Source organism: Rhamphochromis sp. 'chilingali', assembly GCF_963969265.1.
Source record: "Rhamphochromis sp. 'chilingali' genome assembly, chromosome: 8".
NCBI lineage: Eukaryota > Metazoa > Chordata > Actinopteri > Cichliformes > Cichlidae > Rhamphochromis > Rhamphochromis sp. 'chilingali'.
The window spans coordinates 28,689,317-28,711,691 of record NC_137935.1 but is presented as its reverse complement, the minus strand read 5'-3'; the positions used below and the strand labels follow the sequence as shown (position 1 = coordinate 28,711,691).

The window sequence follows — 22,375 nt, the reverse complement described above, 5'->3', positions numbered from 1 at the left end:
AAAATCCAGCACACACTGCTGCAGTTACGTGGTGACCAAATGAAGTGTTTGTTTTTCTTGTCGCAGTAATGTTGCCTTCTGTCGACAAGGTGAAAATGCAGTTTCAGGACGGCAGCCTGAGAGTCTGGATAGAATGGCGTTTTTCTACCATTAACCTATTTGAACATGTCTGCAAATGTGCACATGACGTGTTCCGATATCTGCAGCCCGCTGTTTATTTCTGACAAGTGCATGGGCCACGATGGCAAGGAGTTAGACGTGTATTTAGCAGTGTAACACGTGCATAGACACACACACACACACAGAAACATGCGCACGTATACACAGAGTGCTTATTTTGAAATTCAAAGCAGACTTCTGCGAGTCCCTGATAAGGCAGCCTTGCAAGATACAACAAATATTAATATTAGTTTTAACTATTTCACAAGGTTTGCATCACATGTTTGTGTCTCTGTGTGTGTGGGTGTGTGTTTGTGTGTGTTTGTGTGTGTGTTGTTCTGAAGTAGCTGCCATCCATCAGCCACTAAACTAAGCTAAATCAATCACTTCTAGTCCAATAAGCTAAGTGGACCTCACTAGGGATTTTGTGCCTGAATGTGTGTGTGTTTCTGTTTAAAACGCACACAACCATGTGTAGACTGCTTCATCTAATTCATTTTCATTAAATATATTACGTTTTTCTGCTAAGTCAGCACAACTCATTTGAATGTGAGATTTACACTGCGTCAGGCGTCTCTCGCTTCCTGGTCACACTGAACCCAAACGTGACAGGCTTAACGACACAGACACTTGTCTCCCTGACGATGACACAGTTTAACAAACGCACAATTTGTCCACCTGGTGGACCTCATGGGACCTTCCTGCGCGAGTCCAAGGAGTGCAAAGTGTTCACATCAACAGTTTACTGCATCATTGTCACATAGTCTGAAATGTGTGTGTGTGTGTGTGTGCGTGTGTGTGTGTGTCATTTATGTTCTGCCACAGCAGGCTTCTTGTCCGGTCGTCTCTCTCCGTGTATCTGTGGCAGGAATCCTTTTTGTCAGAGTTATGGCCTCGGGCTTCAGCAACATGCTGTCAGGCTGTTTTTGGGCTTGTGTGTGTGTGTGTGTGTGTGTGTGTGTGTGTGTGTGTGTGTGTGTGTGTGTGTGTGTGTGTGTGTGTGTGTGTGTGTGTGTGTGTGTGTTGTGACCTCTGGGGCAAGTATTGATTGAATGTCTGGCTCCCCACTGTCACGACACAGCTTTATTAGCAATAGGTCTCGTCTTCCCCACCTCTTCCTCTTGACATATCTTCATCACATTTTCTCCCTTTTTCCCGTCTTCATGTTCAGTGACCCCGCTCTCCTCCATTTTATCTCTTTCCATCTTGTTTAACCGCTCCTTCGTCTTCCTTTTCTCCATTTCACACACACACAAAAAAAAAGATACACGAGCAGTGAGCGATTGGCAACATTGTTGTCAGCGGTAATGTGAGTTGGCAACAGAGTCACAGTGTGAAACACATAATGAACAGTGAAGGACAGAGGTTTAATTACTGGAAGCAGCTCTACTTTTGAGCTCAAAAAGCAGCTGCTGTATGATGAATTTATCATCTTCACTCACTGGTTCGTGTCAGATTTTCACAAAAAATATCACAGATTACATGAATAATGAATACATCACTCTGACACAAAGGTTTGTGCAACATCCAGCCAGTTCCCCTCCCTGCTCATCAAATGACATTTTGTCAAAGGCGTTGGTGTGTCTCAGTTACACGTACGGTGTCCACGTGATGGACTGGGTCATGGCATCACTGAGATGGGGCTCCAAACTCATAATTTGTCAGTGTGCAGGCTCACTGTTGTGAAGTGGCATATGTTAAACCAAACCACTGTCTTCTACAAAGCCACACTATAAGGAGTTTTTAGTGCCTAAGCCTAATCAGGAAGTAGAAGGGAAAGTAAAAAGAGTGAAAATGACATTATGTGACCACCCAGAATAAGAAAACTATGTCAGCATATTAGCAGTTTTACCACAGTAAATAAATATGGACAAATTTAAGATCATCCAGAACTCAATCAAAACTTTTCCACGTGGGAGGAGATCTTAAATAAAGACATTCATTTGCAGACTTTTTTCAGCTTGGACTTCATCCATCAGGCCACGCGAGGATTCAGTGTTTCATTTAAAGCAATGTCAGCCCCTGACCATGGTGTCGTGTGTGAAATGAAAAAGTCTTTGAAATCAAATCTGTACTTCAGTGGGAGCCAATAAAAATAGGACAGCCATGTGGCGATGTGGGACCCGCAAGAGTGTTTGTCACAAGCCTGGCAGCGGGGTCCGACATCAGCTGCAGCCAGGTCATTGTTGACTGACTGTGGCAGGAAAGCAAGCCAATACCAGTGACCTGACTCGGTGAGATAAAAGCTTGAATAAAAATTAAAAAACTAGACAGGTTAGCTGTCCATAAATTCTCATCTGCAGACAGTTTGTTTTTGAAAGAAATCTACATAAACGCAAAGTGCTAACCACTCATCCAGCTGACTTGCTCAAAATAACCAGACTCACTTAGATGAGTGTGAGCTGTTTACAGCGGGAACAAATCTGGGTAAACACGGTACTTTTGTCATGGGGGCAAAAAAGCAACTAATGCACACATTTTTTCGTTAATACATCAGTCTTCTCAGATCCCACAGACATCGTTCAGTATCCACAGACCGGAGTGGGGACAAATTAGCTCACTTCAATTAATAGACCCATCTTGTAATTACTGTTTCTGGGCTTGTTCCATATTATGCTCATGCTATTGGGGTTATAATTGTTTTCCTGAATCCTACTCTTTGCCTACTGAGACCGCACGGTGTGTTTCATATAACTCAGGGAGAACATCGGTTCTGCCAATGCCAGGAGGGCTGCATAATGAGAGGCTGTGGTTCAGTGCATTTGTCTGTTTATTTAGATGTGTTCAGCATTTGGTCTGCCCATAGTCACATTACAGACTATTTTTATTGACATGTCATATGACAGATGTTATATATGGGAATTCTGTTCTGTTCTTATTAACATTGTACCTTATAATACTGCACTGCATGAAATCTGTCTGTCTGTACGTTCGTTTCTTTGTCCTAATACTCTATCAGGGTTTGAGGAACTCCATTTGGCAGACAGCTACATCTTAGACCCCTGAAGGTTCTTATCTATATCAGATATTATGATGGCATCATGTTGCCTACCAGCCACCTGGCAAACAAGTTAAACTAAGCCATAAAAACCTATAAAATACCATATAATTTTATTCATTACAGTAGCATTTAATTTACACACGAATGATGTGTTATGATGCTATCATGTTCCCTGGAAACCACTTAGAAACGGACTCAAATGGCCTGCTTTTAGCCTTTAAGCACCTACAACACCTTATAAAAGCATCCTATCATTTTAATTTCACAGCAAAAACGTTTTATTTTTATCCACAGTTGAATTGCCTGGCAACCACCTAGTAAATTGCTAAAATGTCCTATTTTTAGTATATAAGCAACATAGTCTTTACCTTTCTCAATGTGATTAAGTATTGCACGTTGCCAACAGTGCAAACAGACCAAACAATCGCTTAGCATGAGGATCTACTAGTGAAGAAAATATAACATTGTGAGGTCTGAATTTATGTTGCTGCCCATTTGCAAATGGACATAAATACAAATACTTTTGCAATGAAAAACATGAAAAGCTGAAAGGTGTGCTTTGGATTGATACCAGAATTTGCTGTATCTCAGAGCACTATCAACAGCACAAGCACGAGTAGCCCACATGCTGGTTGTACAACATGTTTTTGACTCTGCCCCCATCTGACCACAGGCGCTACCGGACTTCCAAATCGCCGCCAACACTCTTTCCCCATTAGTCATCACTGCAGACGAGAGTACCATATCCCAAACTCTTAAGGCCTAGCACTATTCTACCACTAAAGATATAAAGAAGTCTTTCAAAGTACACAGCACAATCAAATCACAGCAGGCTGACCTGTGTTTGACTTTTGTGTTACCTGTGTGGACTTTTCTTGGTGCAGATTAAATTTTTTCTCCTGTCTGCATCAGTTTCCTTTGAATCCTCTAGCGCACCCCAGCTGATTTTCACACTGATTGTGCTGCACATCACTGTGACTGGTCTCAGTTTACCCATCAACCAATTTACATGTCAGAAAATTGTGAAGCCAAACCATCAAACCAAACGGTATTGCAAAGCAGCTTTAATTTATGCTCGCTCGCCTGCTAACGTTAAAGGCAATATGCAGTTTCACCTTGAAAAAGTAAAGTGGTGAAGTTTAACTACATGTAGGGAAACTCTTGGCTTTATCGACTGGTAAGAACAAAGATAGCTGACGTGTTTGCCTTCAGGGCCAAAACCCTGGTTTATTTCTTACCTGCTGTGACCCTTCTAGCATGTTCACACCCGTTTCCCCAGTGAAACCAATTAACTCTCAGTTCCTCTCCTCATGCAACCTTGTTTCTTTTTCAGGACATACACAGAAAGTAAAGAAGCACTGAAAATATTTATGGCTCCTATATGTGACACCCCACCTCATCCTTACAAATAATACCCTTCAACTCAATGCATCTTCAAAAAAACAGAAGTAAATTAAACTAATACTACATGTTCCTGAATACATACTTCAGAAAAAAAGGAAAAGAAAAAACTTGAGGCTCCACTCACACAGTACTCACACAGCGACATAGTTCAAGGTAGCCCTTTTTCTTTTTTGTTTTTAAAGAGGACACAGGAGAGGAAAATAGGTCATGGGAAAGGAGAGAAGCATGTAAAAGGACATGAAATGACCCAGTAGAAGATAAAATGGAGAGGGAGGCATGAGAGGGGGGAGGGGGGTGAGGGAGGAAAAAAGAAAAGGAGAGGTGAGTGGAATGTCAAGGAGACTCAGAGGTAACATAAGGAGATCGAGGCATTGTGTTGCCCAACACACACACACACACACACACACACACACACACACACACACACACACACACACATTGATAAACAGGGAAGCTCCCAGAGCGTCCAGAGTCCATCCTGGAATTTTCAACAGGAAATTTATTCTACCCTAAACAATGGCATAAGGGACACACACCCTGACATACACACAGTCACAATGGCTCTGAATCTGCTTAGGAGTACAGTACAACAGAGATAGTACAACAAAACATTCAGATTAGTCAAATCACATTAGACACATTAGACAGCCTCTGCTTAATTATGTGTTGAGGTGTGTGTGTGTGTGTGTGTGTGTGTGTGTGTGTGTGTGTGTGTGTGTGTGTGTGTGTGTGTGTGTGTGTGTGTGTGTGAGCGTTCCCTTTCCTTTTCAGTCATTAAAATTGCATTTATGAGATTGCACCTGTGCGTATTTTCATTTGTGTGTGTTTGGATGAACTAATCATAGTGCATTTATAATTCAGTTTAATACATTGTCATTTTTAATTTGCTGTATTCATGTGCAATAGCTGCCCCAGGTGTACACTTTGAAGTCGGGTCTCACACACAGGCACACAAGCTCACAACGTGACGCGCTAAACAGAAGGCTGGAGTCGGGGTGAAAGGTCCCCACGGTTAAAATAACAAGTCTGTGAACTTGTGAACACAGGGAATATGCTCTGTGTGCGTGTGTGTGTGTGTGTGTGTGTGTGTGTGTGTGTGTGTGTGTGTGTGTGTGTGTGTGTGTGTGTGTGTGTGTGCGTGTGTGTGCGTGTGTGTGTGTTGGTATTCCTGACTTCCTGTCTCTTGTCCAAAGAAGAAACACTTGAAAGTGTCAACACTGAAAGATGACAGAGGGTATTTACGGATGCGTCACAAACCTCCCCTCAGATTCTCCCAGACACTTTGCTGTGAGCAAATAACCAAACTGAAAACAACAGACCTGCTTGAAAAGGGTGCACTGTTAATTGTTATGAAGTTATATTCAGTTTAGTGTACTTTATGTAGTGTAATTGTCAGGGGAGACGCACATGCACAGCAATCTAATATGGGGAAAAAGCGCATTGTACCTGATTTAGCTACCAGCTAATTTCCATCTCCAGTCCCTGGATAAGTAAACACTATATCAATAAATATAAATACATGCAGTGCACTAGATACAGTGAAAATGTAATAAGCTGTATTTGTCTCCACAGTTGCCTCTGTGACAGAGAAAAGAAATTTCACCTGGCAAGTTAATGTGAAGGTGCTATTTTCAGCCTCCTTTAAGTACACTGGCTGCTGCTTGAATATATTAAGTAACAATGTAATCATTTCTTTGCAAAGACATAGACTTTATTAATCTCACACCAGAGAAATTTGCATGTTACAGCAGCAAGAATAAATGAATTAGAGATATTAGAGAAAAATAAATAAGAAAAAAATAGTGTAATTTTTTTTTTAAAGGCAAAAAACCTTACAAGAGTAATTTCTAGTATTTATAAATGGTTGACATATACAGTAATTACACTCACAGAGAAAAGTCTAATTTAAAAATCATCAACAAAACCCAGAATGTGTAAATGTTTGATTATTTAATCAAACTCTTTTATTTACAGATTGCTTATGTAGCGATCCAGCTGAAGGTCGGTTCTGAGGAGATTTACCTGTTGCCAAAAACAAATCCCACGGTTGTCATCTAGAGGGTTTGAAGCCCTGCATGCCCGAGCGAGTGATGTGACATAAGACGGATTCGGTCTTAGACTTTTCCGACCCTTCAACTATTTTCAAACACAACTGATTTCGTGTTGCTGCGGCTCTAGCTTTAGCAACAGGAGACAAACATAAAAGCGGAAACAAAAGTGCAACTAGTTTCTACACGAACAAAACTCAAAATTTGTAGCATCATGAAAAGAAAAGTGATGCAAATTTGTTTTGGAACTTTGGCAACATTGGTTACATTTTACAAGTTCTTGTTCCTGAAAAAAGGATAAGCGGATGGATGGATGGATGGATGGATGGATGGATGGATGTTTAGGTCAGCTACGATCTGATATTTAACTATAGATATGACTTAGGAAAACACATTTATGCATACGTAACTATTTAGATGGCAATCTTCCAATCAACAGCAATAAGTTTCAGTGTAAAGTGAGTCATTTAACAAATATAAATTATTACAGTTTTCTTAATGAATAACCAACAGTACTCCCTGCTAGCACCAAGGAGTACTGTTGGTTAGTACTTTTTTGTCTTGACTCTTCAGGGCACAGATTCAAAAAGGTGCTGAAAACAGAGAATAGAGATTTGGGTCCATATTGACATGATGATGTCACACGGTTGCTGCAGATTTGCTGGTCGCACATCCATGATGTGAATTTCCTCCTCTACTGGATTAAGATCATGTGACTGTGGAGGCCTCTGAGTATGGTGCATTATCCTGCTCAAAGCAGCAACCAGAAGATGTGCACACTATGGTCATAAAGGAATGGGCATGTTCAGCAACAATGCTGGATTAGGCAGTGGTGTTTGATATTTTCTCTTTTTTGAACCATTGTCTGTAAACTCTACAGATGGTTCTGTGGAGAAAATCCCAGTGGATCAGTAATTTCTAAAATATTCAGGCAATGTTCAGTTTGAACTTCAGCAGGCCTCAGTGCATTCACATTCTCTCGTGTGCTTGGCTGATTAGAGCTGCTGAAGAGGCATACCTAATAAAGTGATGCGTGCATTTGTCAGTCCCCTGATAAGTAGAATCTGACATTTCAGTCAACAAGACCGAGCATAAATAGTTTGACTTCCAAATGTTACAAAAGTTTGATGGAAAAAAGAGCATATTACTGTAGAGTTATTTTTTTCTGATGTGAATAAATTATGGTTACGGTTTGGGGGGGGGGGGTTAGCATAAAAGCACCATAGTTAGGACCATGATGTGGTGTGTGTTTTTATGGAACAGCTGTTAACATTAAATGGTGAATTAAGTACTTACTTGGTTTAAAATGCAAATGAATCTGCACTGGAAAAATAATAACTGCTCATAAGCTCAAGAGGTCTAGCTAACCAAACTCAAATGTATAACCACAAACTGTTTATGGTAGAGATGGCAGGAAGCCATCATGTAACCACCTGTAAAGGCCAACATTTGTGCTGTAAGGCTAATGAAGAGGTCTGGGTTCTGGGTTGATGTGTGTGTCTTCCTCCCGTCTTTCTCCCAGGATGGTTGGATGGATGGATGTTAAGAGCACTGGAGGTAGAAACGGAGCAAATGGTAGAAGTTCAAGCAAGGTAACGATCCAGGGGAGGAGAAAAGTGAATAGAGAGCCAAGACAATGGCGAGAGCATGTGGGTGTCTGTTCCTGAACAGAAGAGTCAGATTAAAATAGAACAACAGCCATATGACGACAGTGTGACTGTCAAACACCTGCAGCAGGGAGACAGAGAGAAAGAGAGACTCATAATGGGATGTAAGGGACAAATGCAGAAACAGGTGAGGGGGGGGGGGGTGGCTGTGAATAGTGAGAATATGCAAAACATTAGAGGGAACAGAGCGACAAAGAGTGAGTCCGTGAATAAGATGCAGATGAGTGAAAGGTTCAGAGCAACAAAAAAAAAGGGTGAGGATGAAGAATGGAGGCCATTATTGTGTCCTCCCTTTCAGATTGTGCGAGTGAGAAACAACTAGTGTTTCTTTTTTTGCCTGCGCGGTCCCATCAGTGTCCCTTTTTTACTCCCCTGAGCATTGAATAAATCCTCACTGCGGCGCTCCCGGGGCGAGAGAAAGTAGATGAGCCTGGGTGTCATTGTCTGTAACAAAGGTGCTATCATACAACACATCTGCTGCATTCGAGTAAGGTCGTTTCTTTGAGCGACCGTGATATTTAGACAGCCGTGATTGGCAGTTGTTGACATTTTTGAGCAGTCCCGTCCCTCGGTTAATACTGATGGCAATCATTTAAATTAGACAAGGTGCTCTGCATTTTACTGCACCAGCACTGTGTCAGGAACACGCTCAAAGCAAATGTTATGGTGTTCTAACAAAGCAGACTGGTAATTAAAATTAACTCAGACATGTCAGGGGTTTTATAAGTGCATAAAAAAAACTGTGCGTCTAAAACTCGATGACTTACACTGAACAAAAATATAAACGCAACACTTTTGTTTTTGCTCCCATTCCCCATGGGATGGACGTAGAGACCTAAAATTCATTCCAGATACACAATATAACCATCCCTCCCAAACAGTGGTCACAAATCAGTCCAAATGTGTGGTAGTGGGCACATCTGCCATATTGAGATAATCCATCCCACCTCACAGGTGTGCCACATCAGGATGCTGATCTGACAACATGAGTAGTGCACAGGTGTACCTCAGACTGCCCACAACAAAAGGCCACCCTGGAATGTGCAGTTTTGTCTCACAGCAAAATGCCACAGATGCCACATGCATTGAGGGAGCGTGCAATTGGCATGCTGACAGCAGGAATGTCAACCAGATCTGTCGCCCGTGCATTGAATGTTCATTTCTCAACCATAAGCCGTCTCCACAGGCGTTTCAGAGAATATGGCAGCACATCCAACCGGCCTCACAACCGCAGACCTCGTGTAACCACACCAGCCCAGGACCTCCACATCCAGCAGGTTCACCTCCAAGATCGTCTGAGACCAGCCACCCAGACAGCTGCTGGAACAATTGGTTTGCACAACCAAACAATTTCTGCACAAACTGTCAGAAACCGTCTCAGGGACGCTCAACTGCATGCCCGTCGTCCTCATCGGGGTCTTGACCTGACTCCAGCTCGTCGCCGTAACAGACTTGTGTGGGCAAATGCTCACATTCGATGGCGTCTGGCACGTTGGAGAGGTGTGCGCTTCACGGATGAATCATGGTTCACATTGTTCAGGGCAGATGGCAGCTGAGAATGTCCCAGTTCTTGCATGGCCAGCATACTCACCGGACATGTCACCCATTGAGCATGTTCGGGATGTGCTTGACCGACGTATACGACAGCGTGTACCAGTTCCCACGAATATCCAACAACCTCGCACAGCCATTGAAGTGGAGTGGACCAACATTCCACAGGCCACAATTGACAATCTGATAGACTCCATGTGACGATGTGTTGCACTGCATGAGGCAAATGGTGGTCACACCAGATACTGACCGGTTCTGGGTCCCCAGACCCCCAATAGCGCAAAAAACTGCACATTCCAGGGTGGCCTTTTGTTGTGGGCAGTCTGAGGTACACCTGTGCACTACTCATGATGTCAGATCAGCATCCTGATGTGGCACACCTGTGAGGTGGGATGGATTATCTCAATATGGCAGATGTGCCCACTACCACACATTTGGACTGATTTGTGACCACTGTTTGGGAGGGATGGTTATATTGTGTATCTGGAATGAATTTTAGGTCTCTACGTCCATCCCATGGGGAATGGGAGCAGTAACAAAGGTGTTGCGTTTATATTTTTGTTGAGTGTATTTTGAAACAGGCGCGCGGCTAAAAAAAAACCCATTCAGATTTCATGAAGTGACATCACCGGCTCGGTTAGTGTTGTCACTGTCGTCACAGGTTGTAGGAATGACAGGAACATTAGTGCCGCTTTAATAACCGCTGACAACAACTACCTCCAGAGACGATGACAGCGAAAGAGTCATGCAGCATGAAAGGAAGCCGATGCTTGCTCACTCACAGCCTGAAACAAAAGGAGACATGAGACAGGCTGCATTTACTCACACAAACACTCGAGCAGGAATCAACCGCTCCACCTAAAACGAGCTCATTGTGCACCGCTGTTTGTCATCCGCAGTTTTCATCACAGATTTAGCTGCAGGACTTTGACGGGAGATCGAATGAGCTAAGGTTTTTCAAAAGTGGGCGTAAGTAATAAATGCAGTGCAATTGAGACCAGCGGCAAGTAGGAAAAACTAACTTCCTAATTAGTGGTTTATTGCTCAGTTTTGGATTCACGATCATCTCAAATCTTTGAGAATACTTCATAACCTACCCAAGCTTTATGCTAATTTTGTTTGGGGTTTTTTTGCATGTCACGAGCAGATGTTGATAATCCCACACCAGACAACATGTAACACCAGATAAAATAAAATACAAATATAAAAAAAAAAGCACACAATAAATAAATGGTCTGTAAAGCGCTTTACTAGTCCCTAAGGACCCCAAAGCGCTTTACACATCCAGTCATCCACCCACAGGTGATGGCAGCTACATTGTAGCCACAGCCACCCTGGGGCGCACTGACAGAGATGAGGCTGCCGGAAACTGGTGCCACCGGGCCCTCTGCCCACCACCAGTAGGCAACGGGTGAAGTGTCTTGCACAAGGACACAACGACCGAGACTGTCCGAGCCGGGGCTCGAACCGGCAACCTTCCAATTACAAGGCGAACTCCCAACTCTTGAGCCACAATCGCCTCTAAGAACAGAGGCTTCATAATATTATCAATAACAATAGAAAGATCACAAAACCCACAGACCATGACGCTGATAAACTGAGATCTTTTATGAAACTTTTCAAGGGATTCAATGTCTATTTGATAACTCAGGATGAATTTATTGCTAAATAATCAGGTTTCATAAAGACTAGACCCATAAATAAGCTTATGAATCCACTATTTCTTATTTCTAACTTCTTTCTCTTACTCCTTCAATTAAAATACAAATCTGATTAGACCTGATGAGAACAGCTGTCTGCTGTTGTCTCCAGAGGAGATAAAGGAGGCAACTGAGAGGAGGATTGGCAGACATTTATTACTGCCAGGAAATCTTTGTCAAGTTTTATAGTGTGTGGGTCTTAGAAAAATGAGCCTTGCTGGATATTTGTTATGCATGAGTTTGTATTAAATTTGTAGGCCTGTCCGTGATCTAGCCGAGCAGTAGCTGCTGGCGAAAAGCATTATTGCACTAATCCAAACATCTACGTTTAAAGAATGCTGTAAGTAGGATTATTAAAACAATGTAACAAGTGCACTAACTTTGCAAGGAGACTGTCTATAATGTTACAGGAAGTGACCATATGATATGACATGTTTGAGGTTTATGACTTAAAGGCAAATGTTTGCCCAGGGAGTTTGCATGTCCTCTTCGTTGGGTCATCATTTCCCCTCTCAGACTTAGCCTACGCTTTTAATTTAACGCCTATTTCATTCTATTAAAATCTGTTAGCCCCAGTTTGTGCTGTATTATTAAAGCATCACTTGCCTCCAGTCCTTTTTGCAATTCTTCAAATCTTGTCTCTCTCCAACTGAGCAATGTGTGAATTTCATCAGCGAGCAGTTTTCTGTCTTTATAGGATCGGGTTCCCGTGTTTAGTCAGTCCACTTCAGCCTTAATTTCTGTTCCTCGTTCTTTCTGTCTATCATCTGCTTCCTTTCGAGTCACGCTGTAGAAACATGAATTATGAATTATGGTTTGTTGGCTGCTCTTGCGATGTGATCTTAATAAGTTTCACTGGAAGCTGCTGAAAATCGCTGTCTCTCGTCTTCTGAGTCTCTCTTTCTCACACACACAGGTTGTTTGGTTAATTACGGGGCAGCATTGCGATGCATCTGTTTCTCCTGTACCTCAGCGATAGGTCGCCCTTGTTGTTACTGGAGTCAGCATCGCTCCGTTGTTTTTAAAACCACCTCCTCTCGGTACTCTTACCTGAATGAATGGGGGGTGTGTGCTTGTTCCGAGGCCCGTCTTCATGGCTTGGCTGTATTCTACAGTGCATGTGTCTCCAGTATGTTAGTGATGCTACTGGAGACCCAGCTCTGTTGGAATAACAACCAGGACCTCACGCTGCTAGCCTCCCACCAGCTGTGGTGTGCATGTGTGTGTATACATGCCTCTGCCTGTCTTTCTCTCAATCTTTCCTTAAATCGTTAAATGTGTCCCTCATCCCTTCTCTCTCCGTGACAGACGACCGGTGAGGAAAAATCAATACGCACTGGTAAATCACTTATATGTTAAAGAGCGGAAGAGCCCAGCTGTGCATCTCTTGCTGACTCGAACGGGATTCGTGGTTCTGAGTTTGTCTCAGTTTGCGGAGGTATTCGGCTCCACAGAGTGAAGGATTTTGGATATGCAAGCTCACTCAGATGTACTTGTGTCCCAAAAGCTAACAGCACATAATGCAACAGGAATGATACTATGCACAAGTCAAATGCTGATTGGTTCACAAGTGGGCCTGAACAGGAAAATGACTTCTTCATGAAGTGGAAACACAAAGTGGACGTTTTTCATTGTGTTTAACACTGACGTTCACTTCAACTTGTTGAATGTTACAACTGTAGTCCTGCAGCAGGCTGAAGGACTAGCAACAACACAAACAGTCATAGCCCACACACTGGTGACAGTAAACTGTTATAACATGTAGTTGACGGTCTGCAAAGCTGCTGCATGTAGACCCAGCTCACAATCGTGCTGGTGCCTTTAAACTGTACAGATACGCATGCAGAAGGTGTTGGTTAAGCACGGTGATTCACTGTAATGCACAGAGGGGCTTGTAGGATCAAGTAAATTGTTGGTTTTGCATAAATCTCTGCAGACATAAAGGAGGATACCTTTAATCATGTGCAAGTGGAGTGCCATTACCTTCCATCCTCTCGCTGTTAGATCAAGGTCGACTCACTTGAAATGCAGATGGGCTTGACTCAAGGCGTCGGATGGCTCTGTGAACAATGCAGCAGATAAGAAATATGGGAGTTACCCTAAAGACTCCAATTAGCTCCTTAAACTAATCCTCTCGGTCAGGCCTTTATTGCAGCGCAGACGTTAGCTAATGTGACCAATTTAGAATATTAGTATTCAAGTAACTGGCTAATCTGCTCTGTTTCTCAGAGGAATGGTTGTTTCCTTCAGTGAATTCATGAGTGCAATGAGGCACAAAATAATATTTTTAAAATCTATATAAAGTCAGGTTTTGTTGTAGTGAATCTTCCAAAAAGTTGCAGAAGTGATGCTAGAATAAAAAAGGATATGAATGTTACCTATTACCTGTTTTTGCATCTTGAAACTCACAGTTTTTGTGCTTCTGATTCTCTTGACCTACTGACATGTGGGATAATATATCATACGGGATTGTCAGAGTACTAAAATCTCTGTCAATTAGTAAGCTATATAACCAGAAAACAAATTGATTGTGTTGATATATTTTACATCTTGACTTCAAAGGGGCGTTATTGCCTGTGGAAGGTGGAAGGCAGCCATTTTTCTTCTAGAAAGGGGCAAAGTGGCAGATTTCTGTTGCTGGGGCATTTGTCTGATTTACCTGCCAGCAGTTTGAACTCTTTAAAGGCTGAACCATGAAATAATTGCCGGAAAAAATCACATTTTTGGAAAATAAAGTGTTCATTTTTTAGATTAATTAAATATTAATTTACATATGTCACACTGATGGCTTAGAAGTCTCAAACAATCATTATTCAAGGTTAATGTAGCTAATTTAAACCAACACTAAATTGGTTTAAATTGGTTTTTCATTTCAGTGCTAATATTTCCTTTTTAGATGGATGTGTAAAGGAATTTAAAAAAACATAAAAGACCAAAATTTCCAGGGATAGCTTTTACACCAAAGGATGCTCCGTCAGGACCTTTTAGTATCCTTTTGTTAAATATGCAGTTTAATACGAATAGTTGACTGTCATAAGGCCCAGAACACACAAAAAATGTGAAATACAAACAAGAAATATGAAAAGGAAATCTAAACAAACTCTAAGGCACAGGGGACTGAGGGACGCACTGAATGGAAACATACACTCAAGACTCAAGACAAAGATTAAGGGCGTGACAGGACTATGTATACACACACAGGGGTGATTGAGTAGAGACACCTGGGAGACACAGCTGAACTAAAGCCAAACAACAACATACAGGGAAGTAAAACTAATAGAAGAGATAGAATAAACCGTGAGCAGGATATTAAAGCCAAAACAGGAACTGAAACAGAACTGAGGCTCAAGATTTTAAGATGCGATGGACGATTGTAAACAATCACAAACTAAGAGTCAGTCAGGGAGAGCAGCACCAACCACTACTAGCAAATGATGCTTAGCAAGATCAAACTAAAACAAATACATGAATCCCAAATATCTGTCGAGATGATCTAAAATATACAATTAAATGTGATTCAGAAAATGATACAAAACCATCCTGTTAGGCTTTTAAAACCATTGTCTGCACTTTTGTGCTGCCTCTAGGTCATCTTAAATTGGTCATGTGATTTGGACACACACCCCCCCCAGATTACATCGACTGTAGAGAAAATTCAGGACCATGACACAAACTTTCTATGGATCAAAAATCCACAATACAAAGAGTAAAGCCTGACCTTGTTTGCTGTTGGTGATGTATTGTGAAGAGTTCCCCAAACAATCCCAGGGATGCGCTTACAGCCCTGTAATTGTTTTTATATCTACCCATTTAATTTTATCCCGTCAAAGTGATAAAAACGTTACAATAATTTATGATCTAACATTGGTTTATGTTTTTCTTAAACACACAAATAAACTGTGCGTTACTATGAAAAAAGCAGTAAAAGAAAATGATTTTTTTTAACTAAGATGCAGTTAAGAGTGCTCTGTTTCTCCGGCGTGCTGTGTGCACACTGAGCACAGCGTGTGCAGGGACCACCAGTAACTACGCTATCAGAGATAATCTCCGCCCCCCAGCCAGACTCCTCGGGTCCAACAAGTGTGAAACGGCCTCAGCAAACGGATTAAGGTTAGAATAACAAAATTAAAGCCAAATAGTGGGGTATGCACTACATCGCTCCCTTCCAGTCCCCTATTGTCTTTGTCTTATCAGCACTTGCAGGTGGCTGCTTTGCAGTTATGAAGTACACAAAGTCTTTTTTTTTTAATGTTTGTGAGAAATTTTTTTATGCTAAATATCGAACCAAGATTTGCCTTCATTTTTCTCCCACTTATCCAGTTTATGGTCATGTGGGGCGCTGAAGCCTATCTCAGCTGTTACAGGGCAGGAGCTGGGGTACACCATGGACAGGACACCAGCCTGTCACAGGAGTGACACAAAGACAGACGACCAATCATGTCCACATTCACACCTGCAGCCAATGTAGACTCACTAGTGTCCCGAATTCGAAAATGTGGCACAAAAACAAACCAAAATCAGATGTGCAATCAGATGAAGAGTTTATTAAGAACACACGTGTGGGAAGAAGCACACAGCATCACATCAGCGGACTTCTTCGCCCAAAATACACAGACAATGGCTTTTTATAATGTCAGGGTTAACGCCCCTTCACGCGTTATAAGAACATTATTTGCATCTTGAGAACATTATGTGCATCGTTTACAGACAATGATCAATTTTTAGAGCTAAAGGCAGACACAGAAGTTCCTCTTTCTAGCATCTTTTCCAAATATGGCGCTGACTTCAGGCCCTGAAGGCCCCCGTGGACTTGTCCTCCTCTCTGACACATCTTCTGTCATCTGTTACTAAGCAAACTCAAATGCAACAGGTTGCTGAATGCATTCAGGCCTTTGCTCAGGCCTGTTTCTAGATTGTATGTATTATATGTGTTTTATAGGCGTGTATGCAGCTTTAACCTTCTGTAGCTCCAAGTCACTTACACAATAGATCGTCCGGACATCGCGCCGAACGAGGCTTATGACCTTTCCTTAATTGACTGAACTTCAACTCTTTAATAAGCACAAAATGCAATGTGTGTGTACAATTATTATGGCTGCACCTGTAATAAAAGGTTAATGTGAGGCCGGCAGGTTTTAATGAACATCTTAATGCAGTATCTATACTATAGATGATATTATTAATGATGCAGGATATATTGTAGCAATAAAATCCCTCTCTCGGGAACCACACCGTTTGTTGTGTCACTCCTTGGCCCCCTCAGTTACTTCTAGCTCCATCAATGGCATCATGGACATCGGGATCACCGCTCCGGGGTCCACTGCCCTCGTGATTTCCTTTTCCAACAATCCTCTGGCACAAGGAATGAGACAACAACCACAAGTCACCAATATCCCTAGAAATGATGCAATAGAAAGCATTACAGACATCACAAACCCTTTCCATTGTCCGAACACGGATGTCATCCAGCTCTCCAGCAGGTTATCGATTCCTGAGTGTTCATGCATAGTTTTAGACAGAGTTTTCAGCCCTTCCAGAGCTCGAGTTACTGAGCCATCTGGGGCAGTGTTGTTGGGGATAAAGGTACAACACATGTCTCCGAACATGGCACATACGCCCCCTTTCTCCACCAACAACATGTCAAGGGCCATTCGATTTTGCACTCCCATCAGTGAGGTCGGACCCAACTGTTCCGCCCTCTAAAGCCTGAACCATGAAATAATTGCAAGAAATTTTAAATTTTTCAAAAATGAAGTGTTTATTAAACCCTTTCACAATGTTTATTATTTAAAAACACTAGGCATTAAGGGTTTTATCTAACATATGCATATCTTTGGACTGTAGGAGAAAGCCCACACAGACACTAAGAGAACATTCAAACTCCACACAGAGAGGCTCCAAGCAGCAGGATTCAAGCCCAGGACCTTCTTGTAACCACCACAACCTCAGGCCACCTACAATTCCCTCATTTCTGCTTCACTTTCTACTGGCTCCAGAGATTTTGCAAGAGAAAATCAGAGCAGATCTTAAGAGCTCCTCTTGCTTACCACTGTGATTTCCTCTTTTCTGTACTCTATGAATTCTGGCTTCATTTTTTTTCTGCTACCATATGACAACTCACCACTGGTGCGTCTTATTTACCCCATTTACACAGTTTTAAAATGAATATATGGTATTAGAGATACAAGTGCCTCTTATAAATGGGATATCTATAAAGGGTTTAGGTCAGCGGTCCCCAACCGCCCGGGCCACGGACCGTTACCAGTCCGTGAGTTGTTTGGTACCGGGCCACGAGAGTTGAAGCTCGGGTGTGAAATCTATGGTTTTCAGGGTTTTTGTCAGTTTTTATTGTTAACTCGGTTTCCCTGGGTCTTTTCACATGTGTTATGAATAAATCTTCTTTTTTTGGTACTATTACTGGTTTTATTTTGTTGTGTTTATCTGCGACACCTTAAAGGCCTGTCCATGAAAATATTGTCAGACATAAACCAGTCAGTGGCGCAAAAAAAAGGTTTGGGGCCGCTGGTTTAGGTGTTTTAGTTGGAATACCACACATAACCACTGGGACAATCTTTTAAAGACATCCACGCTCTCTCCATCTATGTTCAGCACTTCATTAGATTAGACTGCTCTGGAACTCGTTTCAAGTGGAAAGAAAATGGCTTTTTCACTCTTATATTCAGCCGTGTTCCTTTCCATAAGTACTGCAGGAACACAGAACTATGTCTTCATATTATTATAAATGTATTTTATGTTATTTTCAGCAGAATCCAGTCATTAATAAAGGCTTGGAGATGTCGGTTGAGGCCCTGGAACACTTTCAGTAATTTAAGACATTTTTTATCAGATATAAAACAATAATATAGGACAATGAGGAGTCAGGTCGTCTCTTACAAGCTCCTGTCTCAACTGAGGCTTTCGTCTGTCTTTACTTAAATGAAATACAGTGGGCCATTAGGGATCTTTCTCTCACTTTTACCTGTTATATTACCAACACCACTCACTTCTTTTTTCCCTTTTCAGTGTTCATCAAATATATGATGCTACTCTCCCTGGGGGCATAAATCTGTTTCCTCTTCAGCCTTTCACACACTGCTGTTGTTGCTGGATTCATATGAAGAGTCCCTCAGAGAGCACAACCGGCAGCGAACGTGCAATTATGCTTTCGCCGCTGGAGCAGAAATACATCCAGAGCAGCGAGAGCAGACTCACATAGCCGGTTCAATCAGCTTGCCGATATCATTTCGCTATAATCAGCTGGAAATAATGCAAAATATAAAATGTGTACAAATCAGGCAACGTCAGAAGAGTTGATTTTAATATAGAAATGCAACTCCAAATAATGTATGACCCGGGAAAAAAGCATCCCTCCTCACCAGGCAGCCAAAATAAACGTTAGAAAGAATGTGCAAATATTATCTGATCTAGTTCTGCTCAACAGGAAATTATCTCGACATTATACAGAGCTTGATTTGGCTTTACCCTGCTAGCTACAGCTCTGTCCGTGTAGACTTAATTAAACTTTTCAGTGAGATGTCCTCCTGGAGTTATTCTGCAAATGTCTGGCTCCCTCTCTATTAACTCAAATTTATGACTGCTGTAGTTCGGGGACATCACTGAATGAAATGCTGCTTTTTTTCTTTTCCTTTTCCGGCATCTGAGTTCGTACCTTTGATTCCTTTAACTCCACCGAATGGCTGATGGAAACAGACTGTAACAATCTGAAAATTCTGTCTGACAGCAGCCTAACGATGATGAGCAGGAGCCTTTTTTCATTCGATACTCAAGCTCCGCTTCGCTGTAATGTAATTTCCTTGCTACCTTACGCTTGACCACTATGTTTTCATTATTTTGCATAAGTCACCAAGAAACTTGATGAGAATGTCTCAGGCTTAAGTGTCGAGAATATTAAAAGTAAATAGCCATCGCAGGAAAGGCTTTAGACACACTTTCTGCCTACATTACAATAGCTTCCCTGCAGGAAATCATTAGGCTCATTAGGTACAACTGTTCAACTCATTGTTAAGCAAATATCTAATCAGCCAATCAGACTCAGTATGTATATATATAGATGTGTAGAGATGGTCAAGACGACCTGCTGATGTTCAAACTGAGCATTAAAAGGGGGAAAGAAAGGTGATTTAAGTCACTTTGAACATACAGGGTTGTATGCTGAGATCTCCCCACACAACCATCTGCAGGGTCTGAAAAAGAGAAAATATCTAATGTGCTGCAGTTCTCTGGATGATAATGCCCAGTCTCAATTTCTGCTGTGACTTTCAATTGTAGGGTAAGAATTTGGCACAAACAACATGAAAGCATGGATCCAGCCTGTTTTGTATCAACGGCTCCGGCTGGTGGTGGTGTTACAATGTGGGGGATATTTTCTTGGCACAATTTGGACCTCTTAGGGCTTAATGAACATAATTTAAACACCGCAGGCGTTGTTGCTGACCACGTACATCCCTTCTTGACCACAGTGTACCATCCTATGATGGCTCTTCCAGCAGGAAAACGCACAAAGCTCAAATGATCTCAAACTGGTTTCTTGAACATGACACTGATTTCACTGTACTCAAGTCACATGACCTCAATGCAACAGAGCACCTTTGGGACGTGGTGGATTCACACCATGAATGCGTTGCCCTCAACTTTCTCTGTCAGTTATAGTTTTTTGTTTTTTGTGCTGCAGTTGAGGTTAACTGGAGTATTTGACACCGCCATTACTGCCGTTTCTTTAAAAAAAAAAAACAAGACATGGGTGATGTGACGATGTGAGAACGATAAAAAGAGAAAAGAATGCATTTGGTTATGCTGATCAAAGGTGCCCTTCAGAAGAGTGCTTCAAGTGATTAAAATAACTGCAGATAAAGACGACAACAAAGACTACATCCCCATGAGAGGAGGAGAAACCTGAAGATTAACATAAAAATTTAAAGTCTGGTACACGGAGGAAATTAAGAGAGATGTTGAGGAAAGGTGGATTTAAGAATAATCATGATGCTGCATGTACAGACACAAAAGGGCAGTGCAACCTGCTTGAGATGAGTGCAATCCTGAAACAAATTCAAACATGACAGTAATGCAATGAGTTGAATGAATATCAAATCTATGGGAATATTTTTCCGATAATTAAATCAAAGCAACGCATTTGCCATTTTGGTGATGGCTGATGATCAAATATTTGTTCTGTAAAGCATTTTCAGATCAATTTAGATAAAAGCTGTAGCCAAATTCACATAAACTGAACCGGCATTAGAGAACGCTGTTACTGTAATGAAATCACAATCGCTGTTTTCATTTCAATTTTGATCTCCCCCATGATTCAGGATTGCATCATCCTCTCTGTGAGGAGGAACGGTTAAAAACCAGCTCAACTAAATAAACGTCTTCTTTCAGTCCCCGGGAAGAAACACCAGATAATAAAAACTAGAAATTGTATCATTTAAAGAAAAAATCATCGGCATCATCCCGTGTCTTCAGGTCCTGCTTGAGTGGGTGGCAGGATATGTATGCATACCTGAAGGAATCTGTGTGGGTGTGTGTAAATGCGCAATGATGGGCGGAGAAGGAGGTAAATTAATAAAACAGATGGTTTGAGGTATATGGAAAGAAATTATTGCGAAAGGTCAAAGTGCAGAGTGTGACATTTACCGAGGCATAAATCTGTTACAGCCACAAACGCTGTCGTCGTTCCTGACAGCATCAGCGCGGGGAGGATGGAAGCCAGAGAGACGTTCATTGTTTGTCTGCTCCACGGCCAACACATTACTTACTGGGATTTGTGCGAGTATTTCACAATCTATAACTTAGGATACAAAACACTCTCAGACACACACTCACACATGGGCTGGCAGAGCTCCAACTTCATTACAACAGCACTCGGGCCGGCTGATTGAGTGATCAAAGCTAATCACATTTAATCCTATCTAATCATATGTAATAACCAACACTGAGCGCTCAGGCATGACAGCGCTCTCCACTCTCTCTCCATCTCCCCCCTTTTCGTCTCCTCTCCTCCTTGACATTTGACACACACACACAGACCTGCAAAAAAACATGTCCTCCTCCCTCCTCATCCATGTTCAGCATCAGTCGCAACCAACAGAGAGCGGTAAAACCGCTAGAAGTGAGGTATCAAAATGAGGCGAAAAGGACATAAGACTGCCTCGTTAGAGCGCTGAGCCCGCGGCACGCCCAGCGTTCGATACCTTCGTGCTCTTGATACTCTGGTGTGCCAGAGGTCGAAAGGGGGATTGTGGGGATGAATAGAAAAGTATTTGACCAGCATAATATAATCTGCAGTATGATCATTGCTTTAACATTGTAACAGATAGCTTTAAGATGGCCTTAAGATGTTTATGCATACAAGTTATTATATTAATTTTGTATTCCAGGTGCAGTTATAACTATTTTATACATATTGCATATCTGTGCTTATTTGAGTTGATGTTCAGGTTCATTAATGGTTTTGAGCTTCATCTAGTGAGAGTGTCTAGGTGATACATGCTGAGGGAAAACTAGAACATAGAAGGAATTGCAATACATGCTTACGAAACACTTATATCAGGTCATTTTATATTAAGGTTTTAGTAGAGGTTCTTGGTTAAAACATTTATTTAGTAGAAGACATACACATAGTCTCAGTGAGCCTCTGTCCTGGTGAAAGGTCAGAAGTGCAACAGGTGAATTGAGAAAGAGCATTTGAGGACGAGACACAGACAGTAGGAGGTGAAGAGGTGACACAAAGAGCATGTGAGGTCAACACGTACACACACATTAGTTAAGATTTATTTAGAGGGGAGATTAAGTTATGTCTCGACAAGAAAGAGGAACAATTCATTT

The 22,375-nt window shown here is 41.8% G+C and overlaps 1 protein-coding gene across 2 annotated transcripts in view; it reads left to right on the top strand.

The window, feature by feature from the left end:
* pde2a (phosphodiesterase 2A) overlaps positions 1-22,375 on the top strand; it is a 177,524-nt gene that overhangs the window by 116,952 nt on the left and 38,197 nt on the right. The window lies entirely within an intron of this gene.